The 16,626-nt window shown below is 45.2% G+C and overlaps 1 protein-coding gene across 8 annotated transcripts in view; it reads left to right on the top strand.

Moving 5' to 3' along the window:
• CASTOR2 (cytosolic arginine sensor for mTORC1 subunit 2) overlaps positions 1–16,626 on the top strand; it is a 117,386-nt gene that overhangs the window by 89,479 nt on the left and 11,281 nt on the right. The gene's annotated exons all lie outside the window — the stretch shown is intronic.

Genomic DNA, 16,626 nt, shown 5'->3' with positions numbered 1-16,626 from the left:
TTATAATAATCTAGAGGAAAGGGGGTCATGTTTTCCAGTGTCAGTCCCTTTCCATATTTGTATTTACCTTGGCTGTTCTGGAGAAACAGGGGAAAAATACATTTCCACTTCAGAACCATCTTGACATAAGTGAATTTTGTGCCTGTTTCTTCCAAGACTGTTTGCACTGGTCCCAGGGTAGAAATAAAGATGTAAAATCCTGAGCTATCATAACCCTGTTTGGGTTAACTGGCTGCCTCCAAAGCACAGTGCCTGGTGTTGAAAGCATCTCATTTTTAATTACTATTAATGTTGCTATTTTGATGGCACTTAGTACTGGATTACTCAAAAGCCTGGCTGTGCCAGGAACACCAGTGTTATGTGTAGGCAATGCAGAGAGGACTCCGGTTTTGCCAAGCCTCATCCAGCTATGGAAGAAACCCTTCTGTGCCCTGTTTGCTTCATTTTCAGCTAACTCTTCTATCCTGGTTGGTTTTATCCGTGCTTTCTAGCCTGTGCTCCACCTCCATCTCTGTATCCTGACGAAGGAAGCGCTGTGATGAAATGTTAATGTTCAGATTCCAGCTGTGAGCTGCAGTGCTCACATCCTGCTGTGTAATGTTCCTTGTCGTGGGCTGCAGTGCTCGGTGGCTGGGCCAGGCTGCCTTCCCTTCCCTCCCCATGCCAGCCACTCTGCAGGCCCTGCCCCAGCTCTGGCACTGTGCTTTGGGGAGCTGTGCTGGGCACTGCTCCTGCCTTCCCCCCTCCCACCACTAAATATCTGCTCTGCTCCATCTCTCATGGTCCTTACCAGCTCCAGCATAATTCTCTCAGTCCTTACCAGGTGAGCATGATTTCAAAGTGTTTAGAGCATCACTGCCTCAAACAGTTTTGCAGTAGCTTGCCTTGGTCTCAAATTATATGTAGACATATTAATAATAATATAAAATTAAATAATAGAAAACTGTCTGGGTAGAGATGATTTTCCTCTTGGATTAATAATAGAAGCATGAAGACCTATTGGAAAGGAGCAGTAGTTGCTTTAATCCTAGCTGTATCTGATATCTGACTGTTTTGTGGGTTCATGTTTAGGAGCAGTGGAGAAAGCCCCACCTGTGCTTCCCCAGCACACGAAGAGAAGGGGATTCCTGTTTTTCCCTTTGGCTGGGTACACAAGGCCCACCTGAGCAATGTCTCTTTTCTCATGGATGTTTGGAGATGTGATTTGTGAAAAGAAGGGCTGTGAAAGAGGTTACACTGGAACCATCATCCCTGCTTCCCTCCATCCCTCCTTCTCTCAGAGCAACAGCAAGGCATGCTGCATGTATGTGAGTGCTATCTCAGCACATAGGAAAGAATGAAATCTTTCTGTTCTGAACAGTGGCAGCAATAATCAGACCAGTATCTTCAAAACATCCCAAATGACAGAGGTACGTGTGCTGCTGAAGACCATGGCTGGAGACAGCCACCCTGCCCCTGTGAGGATGCTCACTCCTCTGAAGGGAGCTGGTCCTGAGCCTGGTCACAGACCTGGACCCAGCCCTAACCAAGCTTATTTCTGCCTGAAGTCTTGAGTGGCCAGTTTGCACTTTGTGCCCTCCCACCTCACACAGAGAGGGTCTGTTTACAGAGTACTTTTGCCTTGCTCGGAGTGCTAGGTACAGCAGAAAATAGGCTTATAGCATAACTAGGGAGATAGCTTTACTTGTAGACAGAAAAAGTGTGCTCTCCTTTCCATGTTCAGGCCATATATCTATTCCCAGGATGTAGTCTCAGCCCCTCCAGCTCCCTTTGTCCCCCATTTTGCCTGGTTGCAAAAGCATCCAACAGCCAGCACTCACACTAGCTTGGGCTCAAGCAGCACCAGGCGTTCACTTTTCTATCCAGAAAAATGTATTGTTATTCCTATTTGATCTCACCCTTCCCTCACCATCTCCCTTTAAATCCCCACCCCTTGGCTTGCTGAATAATTTTAAGGTGCTAATTGCCCCGCACTGCAGCTGATCCATTGATCTGGAACACAAACAGTCTCAAGGTAATTTTCCGTCTGAGCCAGTCTGGGGCTTGCGCAAGTGCTGGTGTTTGTTTCCTTGCTTTTTAATTTCCTGCAAAGCAAAGCTTTTGTGTTGCTCTCTGTAAGATGCCAGTGGCCGCTCTCTAAGGCCGTGTGGGGCTCGAGGAAATTGAACTGACAGTGCCCGATTCTGTGTAATTGAAGTCTGTGGGTGGAAATTGATAATCCTGCTCAGTCATATTGCATCCCTCTATCCAAACTGTTAGCCTCGTCCCTGAGGTATCAGGTGGATTCTTTGCCCATCTTTAGTCCTGCATTTGGGACAGAGTGGGAGCAACTCAGACTCTTTGTTCAGTTATAAAAATACTTGTTTGGCTAGATAAATACTTGGAGGCAGTGGTTGCTGGGCTTGCACATCTCTGAAGATTCAGACATCCCTGCCTATAACAGCTGACTACAAAATCCAGCACTGGGTCATTGCTGGCCACTGGGAAATGCATCCTGCACAGCACAGAGTTAATTTTCCTGGTTATTGCTTCCAGCAGCCTCAGCAGAAGCTGTGCCTTTGCAGGGTTTGATCCGAGGGGTGGGGGTGTGGGATGATGTAATGTTGCCAGCTCCCTGCACTGGTGGGAGGAGGTGAGGTAAAAAAAAAACTCATCTGCATTCATTTCTCTCGCCAGCTTGTATGCACTGGTTTGGTTTACCTGGAAGACTTGTTTTTGTATTTTTAAATTAAATCAGTGGTTGTTTTTCTTACCCAGGGTAAGGCTGGTGTGGCAGCACTGGTGGATGAGGCTGAAGGGAGAGCAGCCCCTTGGATGCTGTCAAGGCTGCACCTGCAGGAACCCCCCAGAGTAGGGGCAGGATGAGCTTTGCAATCCCATCTCTGGAGGCAGTCTTGTCTGCAGGAGGTCTGTGCATGGAACTAGAAACGAGTAGCAGTTGTCTACCCCTGAATCATAAGGAGATTTTGAAAAATCTCCCTCTAGAAAAGCAGCCCCTTCACAGACTCATACAAGTTGCCCTTGCCTCAGACCCCTTTGGATGAAATGCTGCAGGCTGTCAGAAGGGAAGGGAAGGGCAGCTCTAAGGTGGCAGGTAACCAGGCACATGGAGTCATTGGCATTATTTGCAGTCCTTGCCTCTTTCCAGGCTGGCTGGTAGATCCTGTCCTTCTGGCAGAGCTGTTGCTTTGGCAGGAGGGGAAGGTTCCCTCCTGCAAGCATCCCTCACACCATCCTTTGAAGGGGTGCTGGCTGGGGTGACTCAGCCATTGCTCTGGGGACTTCATCTGTAGGAAAGGAGGATCTGTCTGAGTGAGTGTGTGCAGCCCTTACAGATGCACGCTTGGCTTTTCAGAAATGGCAGATTGATGACACCTCGGGAATAATTTTACATCTCCCAGCCAAGGAAAGATTTTCCCAGTTCAAACCCTACTGAATATCTCCTCTGTCCATTCACAAATTCACAGAGTGTAGGAAAAGAGTGTGGAAACTGAGCTGCTGTGAATCCTTTTCCCAGCACCACCCTAGGTCACCTGCGTGCCTGGCAGTGTCAGGGGATGGGAACACATCAGAGCTCAGCTGGAAGCTGGAAAGGGTCTTGGCTTTTTATGATGATGAGCTCAGATGACAGGAAGACAATAGGTGTAATTCTTGTGGTGGTGATGGGTTGGGTAGGCAGCACTCCCAGATTTCTCTCAGACTTGTCCATAGACATGCAAATATGTCTGCACTGTCCTGAAAGTCCCTTTTGAACTGATGTAATTATTTGGGTGTTGCTATGGATCCATTCTGTAGTCTCAGAGCAAGATGGGAACACTTGAGAAATGGACTGATGTCTGTCTTGGGACACTGCCTCTGCTCTGGCTCTGTGTGCTGAGTGAGAGTTGTGTATCCAGAACATCTCCAGGAGGGAAGTCTCCTCCACATCCTTTAACTGAAACTAGGGTAGGCAGGCATTTAGCAAAACATGATGTTTTCATGGAAAGTTAATGACTGTTAAAAATGGCATTTCTTACTCATTTCCCTGCCTGAGGCCAGCTCATGGCTCTGGACATGACCCAGGATGTTCACAGGACTGGCACTGTGGCAGAGCACAGGACTGCAGCAGCACTTCCAGGAACAATCTTGTGCACCCACCCAGGTCACAGCTTCACCTGACTTTCCTGCTTGCTGCAACCTTCATGTCAGTCCCACAGGCAGTCCAGAAGGCTTCCACAAGGCCAGGAGAAAATTGCAATAATAGCAAAACCCCTGCAAAACCCCATGCATACGCTCATTGGGTACTAAATACTTGAGCCAGGGAAGGGAAAGGAAAGGGCACATGAGTTCTCGTGGGTCTTCAGAGATTTGTACTGGGTGCCTCTGGTGGAGCAGCCTCAGCTGCAGCAGGTCTGGTAGATGTGTAGAAGAAGATGCTACTGCTTGGGTATGAGGTTAGTGCAGGACAGGCAGAGACTGTAGGTGTTGTTTCTAGCCTCTGCCTGTAGCAATGCAGCACTTGGTGGTTGTTGAGGTCAGCTCTGGGTCAACACAGGGATGCTAATTCTTTGCTTGAAGGTGGGGAAGTTGAGCTTTGGAGGAATTTATGCTGATTTTAAAGGAAATACATTGTGTTTCACATGGCTGAATATCTCTTTCCTGCAAGGGAAACTTGCATTGCAAACACATTCTTTTCCCCTTGGGAAATTCTGGCTTTTCTTTGATCCAGCTGCTGTCCAGATGAAGACCAAAGGAGTCACTTGTTTTGGGTTTAGGTTGGAGCCTAATGAAGAAAGAGGAACTGCTTGGATTTCTGCAGCCATTGCTGGTTTTCCCACTTGAGAGGGGTAGGAGAGGCATGGACACCCCTCAGCTCTGTCACAGGCACTGCTGGGGCTGGCTCTGAGCTGCCACCCTGCTGCAGACACAGGAGGCTTTGGGAAAACAGCATGAAATGGAAATACCAGCATGCAAGCAAAGCAGAGCTGCTTCCTTTAAGTACACAAGGGTGGCTGGCCAGATCACATCTCCTGAATTTTATTTTGGTTCTGTTACTGTAGCACCCAGGAGCCACAATGCTCTGTGATGCTAATATTTTACATACTTATTTAGTGCAAGAGAGAAGGACTCTGGCAACCAAATATTTAATGTGAAAGGGAAGCTCAGTTTTGGGAGAGGATGTGGTATGCCCAAGATCACCTCACAAGCTAGTGCAGAGTAAGACAGGTAAGTCAGTAGTAAGCCAAAAACCACTTATAATGAATGTTAATTAAGAAATAGTTGGTTTCTGATTGTAATAGCCTAAAGTATAACTGTATCATCTCACCCTTTACTTGAGACTGAAAACAGAATAAAAGGTTTATAAATGCCTCTCGGTTACCTCATCTCTAAGTCAAAAAAGGGCTTAATCCAACAATATCTTGTGGGGCCTCACCACCATGAGGGACTCACAGCATCCATTTGCAGCCATCACCACTGCCCCAACATTCCTGCCTGTGGATTGTCTCTGGCAGGGACAAGGCACCTGTGAAACAGTCTGCAGCTCTAGTTAAACATCAAGCTAGAATCCAGCTGGGCAAGGAATATAAAAAAGTCTGGAAGAAAGAGGAAAAAGCTGCACAGAAATGGTGCATTTATGAATGCAGCACATTTCTTGCCTCTGCTTCCTGCAGTCAGCAAGAGCAGCAGAGTATTAATCTGGCTATTGCTGCTTTTTGCTTTCACAACATGCTTCAGCAATAACATTCACTGCATTTTAGCTCTTCTCCAGAAAAGGGCTTTTCAGTTTCTTCTGCTTGCCCGTGTTCAGGCAGGAGAGAGATCCTGAACAGCTTATATTGGATAAAAGTCACTGGTTTGTCCAGTCCCAGTGGTGTGCCAGGCATATTGGATTGCTGGAACTAGCCCAAATTGATGTCTGCACCTTTAACTGAGAAACAGGGATGGGGATGAGCAGGGAACTCCAGAGGTGTAAATAGATCAGTCAGCCACATGGCGTCATCTCTGCTCTGTTCAAATATAGCTGAGGACATGCTGAGCAGAAAAAGTAATTTTAATCAGCACATGCTCCTTTGCCAGCTCTGGAACTAGCATAAATAAATTCCTACTTCTGCTGCTTTTAGCAGACTAGCTATTAAACTTTCTAGGACAGTGCCACACCTCAGGATCTACTTCATCTCATTCCTTAAAATCTATGAAGGCTGTTTGTTCATGCCAGCAGAGGTGAGGATTCTTTAGCATCTGCTGAGAGAGAATCTGTGTGTGGCAGCAGCTCTCTGGCCACAGAGAGCAGGCACAACTTTCCCAGGCATTTTCCTGGGGAAGGCTGTGAGAAGATCAGAAAAAAGAATGAGAAACAATTCTTATCTCCACTTGTTCCACCTTGTGTTGTGCATGTGTGGAATGTGTCATGGGGAATTGGTGATTTCTTAATTGGACACTGGATAGTGTTTGGATTGATTGACCAATTAAGCAAAAGCTGGATCAGGCTGGAAGGGTTACTGAGTTTCTTAATAAGTACAATATAATATAGTATGAAATGATATAATAAAACAATTGATCAGCCTTCTGCAATCATGGAGTCAATACTAATTATTACCCAAGCTGAAGGCCTGCAGCAGCACCTGTGTTCCCAGATAGGTCAAGAGAAGTAGCTCCACAGTGTCCTCCATCATCCCAGGGCATAGACATTGTGCCTGGGATGTCCTTGTGACTGTACCATTAGTGGTTAAAATACAGACTTCTCCATCTTTGAATGTGACACCTCCAGTGCTTTCATGTCAGCCTTTCCTATCTCATCCAGGTATGTGGGTAGGTGTATAACAGTGGAGCTTTACAGCAGTGTAGTCTTTCTTCCCTAATTTTTTTTATAAAGGCCTTGCTCAGGAGCTGCTGGATCATAGTGGCTGCAAAAATAGTTGTGATCTGGGGGATGGTTAAGGAAAAGCAGGTACTTTACATAAAAAGTTTCCATCTGTTTCAGAATATTCACTTGCCTCTGCAGACTGTTTACATGGACAGTGAAGCTTATACAATGTCTGCTGTAGCTGCTGAGGAGGCTGTAAATACCCAATATAAAATCCCTTGATGTGTCTAGTTAGGAGTAATTTCTCTTTGAGAACAGGGCTTGAAAAAATTACCTGAGTGACCTCAGTGCTCTTTGAAGCAGATCTTTGGGTCTACTAATTTTTATAAAATAAAGGTGGGAGGAATGTGGTTATCATTTCTCTCCAATAATGGGCTTAGAGGACTCCCTTAATATGTGACTGGTAACAGTGGTTCCCATTAAATGGACCCAGAATCACATGTGTAATTCCCTGTGTATGTAATTTGTCCTATTCACATGAATAGTTGAAAATGCAAACTGGTTATTGTACTGGGTAGAGCTTGTATTGAATTGTCGGGACAACATGAGAAAATTGCACTGGATACATTCACCTATTCTAGTGTAATCCATAAATAGCCTTTAGAGTTAATTACTCTATGAATTGAAAGAAAATCTGTAGCAGCAGACAAGGAGTAGTACAAGATAAATGTCATGCAAGAAGTGAGGGAAGATGCAGTGCTTGAAATTGCTTTGGGAACACTCCTGGGAGGTTTGGGTTTGGGGAAGGCTGCTCTGGACTGGAAACAGCTGCTCAGAGCTCACAAGCTCAGGGTGCTGGCTTTCCCCTAGAGTGCATTCTTGCTTACTTCTTCTTTGCATTTGCTTTTTTTTCCTCTTGTTTGTCTGTCTTTTATGGTTTTGATAGTGGAAATTAAGAGACCTTTGCTTTTGAAACCTACCTGATTATCCCTGGAATAGCACTAGCACAAACAGCTTCCTCCCTCAGAGACAAAGCAAAGATGCTCAGAGAGTTCAGAACAAACCTTCCCAGTCCCTCCCATTCTAACCTGCTTTTAGACATTGAGATTTTTGTGCAGGAATTTTCCATGCTGCTTTGTGTTGGCTATGTAATGCTTCATTTGTGGGATGTATATAAACCTCTGCTGAACAGGTCAGCTGGCTCTTCAGAGCAAGGTTTAGAAGAAATAGGGGGTTTGTACCCACTTTATGGGTAGGAGACTGAGGCCCAGAAACATTGAGGCCAGATATATAAAACATCAAGCTGTTACTTCCTCACTGCAGAGTGTGTGAGTTTATGAACTTAACAATGTTCTTTTGACAGTTGTGTGTGGGGGATAAAAGCTAAATAGGAAAATGAGATGACAGGTTTCACAGCTTCCCTGTTGAGGGTATTTGGAATTAAAAAAACCCTCTCAGTTTTACATGCTCTTTTAGGAGAAAGTGTCAAAAACACAGAAGCATACAGTTAGAGGTGGCAAGGTTCCCTGGCTGTGGATCCAGTCCTGCAGATATGCCCAGGCAAATGCCCAGGTGCATCAGGAGTAAATCTGAGATCCACAAAGAGCAAAAAAAGACACCAAAATAAATTAAAGTTTCAGTCTACTAATCTTTATAAAATAAAGAATGTGTTTGTCTTTCCCTCCAGCAAAGGACTTAGAGGACTCCCTTGTCTTCTGTCCCTGTTGCTGTGATCCTGGAGAAACCTGCTGTCACACTTGCTGGTAGCAGTTGTTATCTAATGAAGGTGTGGAGGTTTAAAAATCTATTGTTAATGCAGGCGAACCCAATGGGAAGAAATGCTGATGTCTGACTCAATTCAGAAGGCTGAATTATTTCTTTATTGTAACTATGCTAAAATACAGTAATATGCTATATAAAAGGAGGACACTAAAACTACATACTACTTTCTCTGACTCTAGCACAACTCGTCCAGTCCCAGGTGGGTTGGGTTGGCCATCAGCTCAAACAATCCTCACCAGAATCCAACCAAACACTCACCCCAGGTAAACAATTCTCCAAACACATTCCACATAGGAAAACAAGGAACAGAAATAGAAATTGTTTTCTCTTTCATTTCTCTCTATGCACCTCTATGAAAAATCCTGAGAGGGAAAGAAATGTGCTTGCCACAAAATCCATGCACTGGATGTCTCACTGCTGGCTCACGTGTGTGAATCTGAGCCTGAGCACACTGCAGGCAGAGATGTAGTGCTGGAGCACTGCACTCCTCATGGCTCAGGCATGTGTGCAGGGCAAATCCTGTCCCTGCCTCTGGTACAGCCTCTCTTGTTGCCCAGAGAGATGGTGGATGCCCCATCCCCGGACACATTCAAGGCTTGGTTGGATGGAGCTTGGAGCAAACTGCTCTAGCTGAAGGCATCTCTACCCATTGCAGGAGGGTTGCACTAGATGGTTTGTAAAAGTCCCTTCCCACCCAAACCATTCTCTGGTTCTCTGATCACCTCCAGTATTGTCCTCTGAGGAAGGTGACAGTGACCAAAGCATTAGCATAAATGGAAAAAATAGCAAAAGCTGCTTGGTAATGGGTGTGCTGACTTCTCCCCAGGATTATCTCAGGCTTGTTGGCATGTGAGATGATTTCAGCTGCATTGGAAATGTGGGATTTGCTTCCTCCTCCTGTGCACAAGCAATAACTTTTTAGACCTAATAATCATGTTCCCCAGCTCAAAGCTAAGTGATGAGCTTGCATGGCTTGTGCTTAGATTCCAAGTCTCTTGGTGTGGGAGGCTCTGTGGCACTCAGATCAAACTCACACCCAGAGCTTTCTGCCTGCAGCCACCTCTCTCTGCAAAGTGCCCATGGGATCTTGCTAGAACTTGTGTGGCAGCAAAAATCTTTGCTCACAGTTATTAAGTGTAAAGCTAGCAGCCTGTGTTTTGAGGCCAAAAGAGAGACTCTTTGCATCCTCTGAGAGGTCCTGATTTGCAGTGTAACATCCCCAGGATGTTTATGCTGCCCTGGTGGGCTCCTGTGGAGGAAGCACATTGCTGGATCACTGTCTTGTCCATGCAGCAGAGCAAAGCATTCTGCAGGAAGTACTTCCAGAGTAGCAAGGACCAGAACACACAGAGCTAGCCATTGGACCAGCTTTAGAGCTCTTTCTGGATTTTAGCACATTATGAAAACTGATAAATAAATATCTTTATCCTGCTTTAACCCCTTTCTCACAGCTTCCTGGAAGTGAGAAACAGAGTACTCGATTCCACAACATTAAAGGAATATTCACTTTGATTTCTCAAAAGAAACGAGATTCAGGTGTTACCTTCCACCCACTCTCCTCTCAGTATTCTGAGCTCATATGGCCTGTTTGCATAGTGCCTGATAGAATAAAAGTTTCCTGAGCAGAAATATCCAGGTCAGACGTGTGTTTTATGCAGATGTCAGGGCAAACACACCAGCTGGGTGCTGGCAGTGGGCCCTGGGCATCCCAGCTCCCTGCTGATGGCTGGGGCATGGCATGCTCTGCATGGCAGCACCCCGCAGCCTCTGCAGCTCCTGCAGCCTGGTGCTGCCAACAGAGACCTTGGAAAGATGCCTAGGCTTTGGGTCAGGCTTTACAACCTCAGATAATCCCTCACTTCCTTTGAAGATGGGATTTTAAAACTGCAGAGCAATGTGCAGAGAAGAGAACCCTTTAATGAACGTAAAGATCCTATTCAATATATATGTACATATAAACTGTGTTGCCACTTGGTGGCATTGAGCAGCAGCTCTCCCAGTTTATCATTACTTTTGCAGTTGGCAGCACTTATATTTTTAATGACTTACTATTGAGGTCCTCTTATTGCAAGAGCCTTTTTCTGTATCTTTTTAGTGCAAGCCAGACTCTCCCTGCCATTTTTGCAGAGGGAAACTATAAAAGGTGAAATAAGTACAGTGTAATGTTTCTAAAGCCAGAACACCGATCGGAAAGTCCACAATATTTTTTAATTTTATTATTTTTTAGTATTTGGAGTTAACTGTGGCTGCAAACATGAATCAAATGAGCAATTGGTTCATTCAGAGTAGCAGAAGAAACCAAGGAGCAGCACATCACTCAGAGCGCTCTGCTAGAATGTAAAAGTTCATGTACTGAGTGAAGGTAAGTGCTTAGGACGTGATCCAACATACCACACCAAAGGAGGAAACCAGCTGAGGGTCTTCATTTCTCTCCAAGCACCAGGATAAATCCATGATTTATCTGTAGTTTCACTTGGAAGCTGAGAGGTGTCTGATTGCTGTAAAGTTGGAAGAGTCCACAGAAAATGATTCACAGAGTGTCTTTGTGGGGGGAAGGGAGTTAGCAGGGTGTAGTACAGGACTCACCCAGCTATTGGTGTGGGTAGGTGAAATGCATTTCTGTTGTGCATTTTCCATTTATTTCCCCCTTAGCTGTAACATTTTAATGAGAAATATGAGCCCATTTAAACTAGGTACAGAAAATGAAAAAAAGTTCTGATGGTGTTGCCCTTTCTCAGAGCATTTTGCAGATTTTCCAGTGTTCTTTTGGAGAGGTAGTGCTCTCTCCCAGTGTTGTGCAAGGTGTTTGAAACTGAGGGGTCTTCAGGGTAGAAAATGTAGGCAGAAAGAATGTTGATTTTCTAATGGTGTGCAGACTGACACTGTCAGACTGTCTTGGTCAGGTTTGTAAACCTGGAGATCTTCCTTCCCTGCTTTCTGTGACTTCTTTGGCAGCTTGCAAAGACCCACAAGCTGGAATGTCATCATCATCCCAGCATCCTCCCAAGGATATTTTAGGAGCAGCTCACAGTATTTACAGCATTGTATAATGCTCCAGCGGCAGCAATTCAATTCTGTTTGGGATTCAGCCAATGTTTGTTGTCCTCCTTGGAAATGGTATTGATTATTGGAGCTCAGGAGCCAATTATGGCCAATATGATACTCACCACCTCACATCCCAGGGTGATGTGCTAGGGAGGCTGCTCTACTTCCACTGTGGTGTTGGAGTCAGCACATCCCTGTGGCTGCCCTGTCTGTCCCCAGACCCTGGCAGGGGGCTCAGTGACCTTGGCACAAAATCAGAAACACCTGTGGCTTCCATTTTAGCCCGTGGAAAAAACTGCTAACTTTGTATTAGGAATTACAAGCCACAAGGGTTTGAGTAGTGTGATATTTGAATTGATACAGGGTGGAAAAGTAGAATTCTGGGGCTTTTTAGAATGGGGTTCAGGGGAACAAGATGGAGGGATTTGGATGTGTCCTGACCTCCTTCTCCTTCTTCTTGCCCTCCATGTCTTGCTGTGGTGGTGACACTTTTCTATTGGTTTAAGGTAGAGACACACTCTCTAACATAAATTATAGATATTGGCACATTATTGTAAACATGGCACACGTAGTTTTTGGTATAAAATGTAAACATCACCCTGAGGGCAGACAGAATGCCATGGCTGACCTGCTAGACAGAGCTCAGCAGGTCAGATAAAGAATGTTATAGATAAGGGAAAATAAACACCCTTGAGAAGCTGACCCTATGCATTCAGACTCCTTCTTTGGCTGCACGGGCTGGGAAACGAGGACTTTTACCATCTTGGGGTCATCCCAAGACTGTGGCTGCCAGTGAGGCTCTGGACAGACTCCATGCCTTGTAAATCACCTGTGCTGGTAACAAGCAGTTACTCACATCCTAAATGTTGTTTGACATGTTGGCTGGGTTTGGTTTGCACAGAGACTGGCATTAGTTTGGTACCTATGCCAATGGAGAGCAACCCCACAGGCTTTTGGAGACCACCAGCACTTGGTATCCAGAGTTGCATTGCCAGGGAAAATCATCCTGGACTATCACAATGATCACATCTTGTTGAGGCTGGTGGTGTTCCATGCCAGAACCCATGGATGGAATGACAGCTTGAGTCTGGAAACCTGCTCTTCCAGCCTGTGGTACTTGTCATGTTGGGCAGCAAATGATGGTTATGGAGCCTGCAGACAGCTGAGCTGCTCCTGGGGCCTTCTGCTAGCAATTCTGCAAAGTCTTACACAGCAAAACCAGAAAAATCTTAAGGCTTCATCCCAATGAAAGGTCAAAATGAAAACCCTGATTATAAGAAAGCCCAAATCTGTGACCTTTTAGAGGTCTTTCTCAGCCAGAGTTGATCAGAAGTAGGAGTGACTGCACTCTGATAAACCAGTTAGAAGAGGATCTTGAGAGCCCAGCAGACAGATTTTTGTCCAATGGAAGGACAAGGGATGTGGCAGTGCTGAAGCTGTGGGGGCCTGGAACTCTGTTCTCCTATGGGGAAAGGGGTGGTGATGGTGAGTTGGTACTGGAATGTGGGCAATTCCTCATTTTGCTCTTTATTGATTACCTTATTCTGCCTGAGTCTGTGCTAATGTTACAGCTGGTGTTCTCATCTCTCTCTGGGTTTACAGCATTCAACAGCTTCCTGGGCAAAGCACCATCCCACGTCACTTATTTAATGCTATTTAGATGAATTTGTTGAGCCTTCAGCCTAGGTTTGTTTCATTAAAATTTGGGCTGTACTTTTCTATCTGGCTGCCTAGTGGAAACAAGTGTCCAAAATCGGTATTTCAATCACTTCCTATATATTTTTCCAAGTTAATTGAATCATGAGAAGCAGGTTACTTAAGCAAATGCAATGGCCCTTGTCACACTTCATAGGGCCTGTTAAACACATAAACCCAGAAATTACTAACACTTCTGAGTAATTACAAGTGCAATGAGCAAATCAGCCTTCCTTCCCCCTCAGGAAGAGCTTGATGAGGTCTTCTTGGGGCAGCTCATCCAGCACAGCTGCTGCTGGAGTGAAATGGGATAATGCCTCTGTCCACCACAAAATACTGCACCACATCACATCCCTGGCCCAAAATGTGTTTAAACTGGTATTTAATGAATTGCAATCCTTATCATCTGTGCAAAGCAGGAACATCATTACTCTGTGTACAGAGCAGGGAATGAACTGTGATCTCGCTGCCAGAAGTGAGTCAGTAGTGGCCTTGGGCACACCTGGGATGTGCCCACTGCAGGTGGGATAGTTGGTGAGAACAGGAACCTGGAACATACATAGCTCAGCAGTTGTTTTGAGCTCCAGCTTCTCTGTGCCAGGTGATGCAGAAAACGTGGATTTGGAGGGGCTTATCTGATGCAAAGGCCTGATAAGAAAATGGTATTTTGCTGCAATAATTTGCTTCAAGCACCTTGCATAGATCTCTGTGACATAACATGTTGTTGATTAATGCACAAACTTACCTCCTCTCCCTGGTGTCTACTTTTCATTCCATGTAAGCTCTGATTATTAAAAAAGAAACACTGACTTATGAAGCTAAACTCAAAATGCAGAAGCAGAACCCTCAGTGTCCCCACTGTTTGCAGTGTGTATGCTCAGTGTTGTTTCCATGCTACACACAATTGAGGTTATTGAAGAGAGCAAAATGTGTTTGTTATTCAGATCATTTTGGGTTTTCAGTGCTTGCAGTGTCTCAGGGAAGTGATGCCTGAGGATTCAGAGAGGGTGAGGTTAGGAATTCATTACACGGTGTCTGGGGCTGAACAGAAACAACTCCCAAAGGTCTCGTTGGAGGAGAAAGAAAGGATGGAGGAGCCAGGAGTGTGTGGACATGGAGACATGCAGGCACTTGCCTAAAGTGCCAGAGTGCTGACGGCAAGAGCAGCAGTGCTGGGGTCTGTGCTTTCAGACTCCTGGATGTTGGAGTCCAGCACATCCCTCTGGCTGCCCTGGCTGGCCCCAGACCCTGGCAGGGGGTTCTGAGATCTTGACACAAAGTCAAAAACATCTGTGGCTTCCATTTTAGCCCATGGAAAAACCTGCCAACTCTGTATGAGGAATTACAAGCCACAAGGGTTTGAGCAGTGTGGTAGTTGAACTAATACAGGGTGAAAAAGTAGAATTTTAGGATTTTGAAATAAAGGGTTCAGGGGGTCAAGATGGAGGGATTTGGGTGTGTCCTGGCCTTCTTCTCCTTCTTCTTGTCCTTCATGTCTTGCTGTGATGGTGACACTTTTCTGTTGGTTTAAGGTAGAGACACACTTGTCTAACATAATTGATAATATTGGCACATTATTGTAAACATAGTACACGTACGTTTTTAGTATAAAATGTAAACACCATCCTAGAGGGCAGACAGAATGCCATGGCTGACTTGCTAGACAGAGCTCAGCAGGTCAGAGAAAGAATGTTATAGATAAGGGAAAATAAACAACCTGGAGAAGCTGATCCTACACATCCTGACTCCTTCTTTGGCTGGGAAACAAGAACTTTTAGAATCTTGGGATCATCCCAACACCCAGACCCTGAGACCTGGGCTGCATCTCACCTCGGAGCTGAGTGTGTAGACCTCCCCTGGCACATCTGCTGTGTCCTTGCTGGCTGTATCTGCATCTAAGATCAGGTTCCTTACACCAAGTAGATTTAGCTGGGATTATGCATTTGTTAGTCTGGATCTGAACTGTTTGTTTCTGTAATTTGCCAAAGAAAAATCAAAAATCCAGAGAATCCTAGAGTTGTGTATGTCTTCATTCCAGAGTCTGCATCTGGTTTTCTGGGCTGTTAATACATTAAGGTTTTTTTAAAACAGTTAATAATTTGTATTAGATGGTTTAGCTGCAGATTTTGAACTATTTAACCACAACAGATTAGAAGCAAGTGGAATGGGATCATTCTTAGTGTTTTCCATTTCCAAAGTAATTTGTATTACCTTAGTATGTTCTTACTTTGTAATCCCTAGTATATGTGTTACACCATCCATCCCTTGCAGAGCTGCTTTATAGGTGGAGGCAGGAGCCCACAGATGCACAGGATGCCTGGCCTGCGTCTTCAAAGACTAGGGATAGTGCCCAGGGTGCTCTGTCAGCCTCCATCTCTAGTCCAGGAGTACAAAATTTGTATTTAGATAGAGTGGGAAAACAGAAACAAAAAAGGCCATAACAACTTGAGTAAAATGTTTGGAGAAATTGTATGATAGAGATTAAAGTCCAAGACTACTGTACTGCTTTGAAAGTGAACCATCTGGAGAATCCCCATAGAATTATCTTGAGAGAGATTTCAGGTTGGAGTTACAATTTAATAGAAAGATTGCAATAAATGCAATTATACACAGAAGACTGGCACAAAGAGTACAGCCTGACACTCTGTTGGTCAGGGTGCTCATCACAGTTTGACTGCAACAACCATCACTGTCAGATGATTGTTGCAGTCAAAAGCCATGGTCCTGTGGAAGTTCTGTTCCTCTTCTGGATCCATCCAGTGATAGTGGTGATGTTGAGATTTTATAGGCTCAGGTTCAGGCAGAAATGCTCAGTACCTCCCACAGGGGGGAGTTTCACAGTGGAATGATGTAATAATGTGAGTCAGGATATTTTGGGGAGCTCCAGCCCCTGTTCTGATGGTGCCCATTATGGCCCATTAGCAGAGATTCCCCCTTCAGGATGGGTGTGACTGTGCTGGTGCTTCCCCAAAGGGGAGTTATCACAGCTGAGTCATTGGTGTGAAGAAGAGACACTACCCTGCCTCGAAGGGTTTGCTTCTTCTGCCTTATCTAATTTAACACCCAGCTTGTAGCCTGGGGTGTCAGGTGTGGGATGGGCAGCTCCTGCAAGCGACCTGTAATGAGCAGTTTGTCAGGAATGATGTCGAGGGGAGTAGAATACACAGTTTGTTTAGACCCACACTGGCACTCTCCTTTTGTAACCACACAACCACCACTGGCTGTTTCCCCTTGGGAAGCTCAACAGAATTGTTCACTGGCATCCAAGTGAATTGCTGAGTCCCTGCAGTTCCCTGTGTTGTCCTTGATAATCTGTGTGG

Source organism: Lonchura striata, chromosome 19, assembly GCF_050655825.1.
Source record: "Lonchura striata isolate lonStrDom1 chromosome 19, ASM5065582v1, whole genome shotgun sequence".
NCBI lineage: Eukaryota > Metazoa > Chordata > Aves > Passeriformes > Estrildidae > Lonchura > Lonchura striata.
Note: the sequence above shows the minus strand (reverse complement) of the source record. Positions and strands in the feature narration are given on the sequence as shown.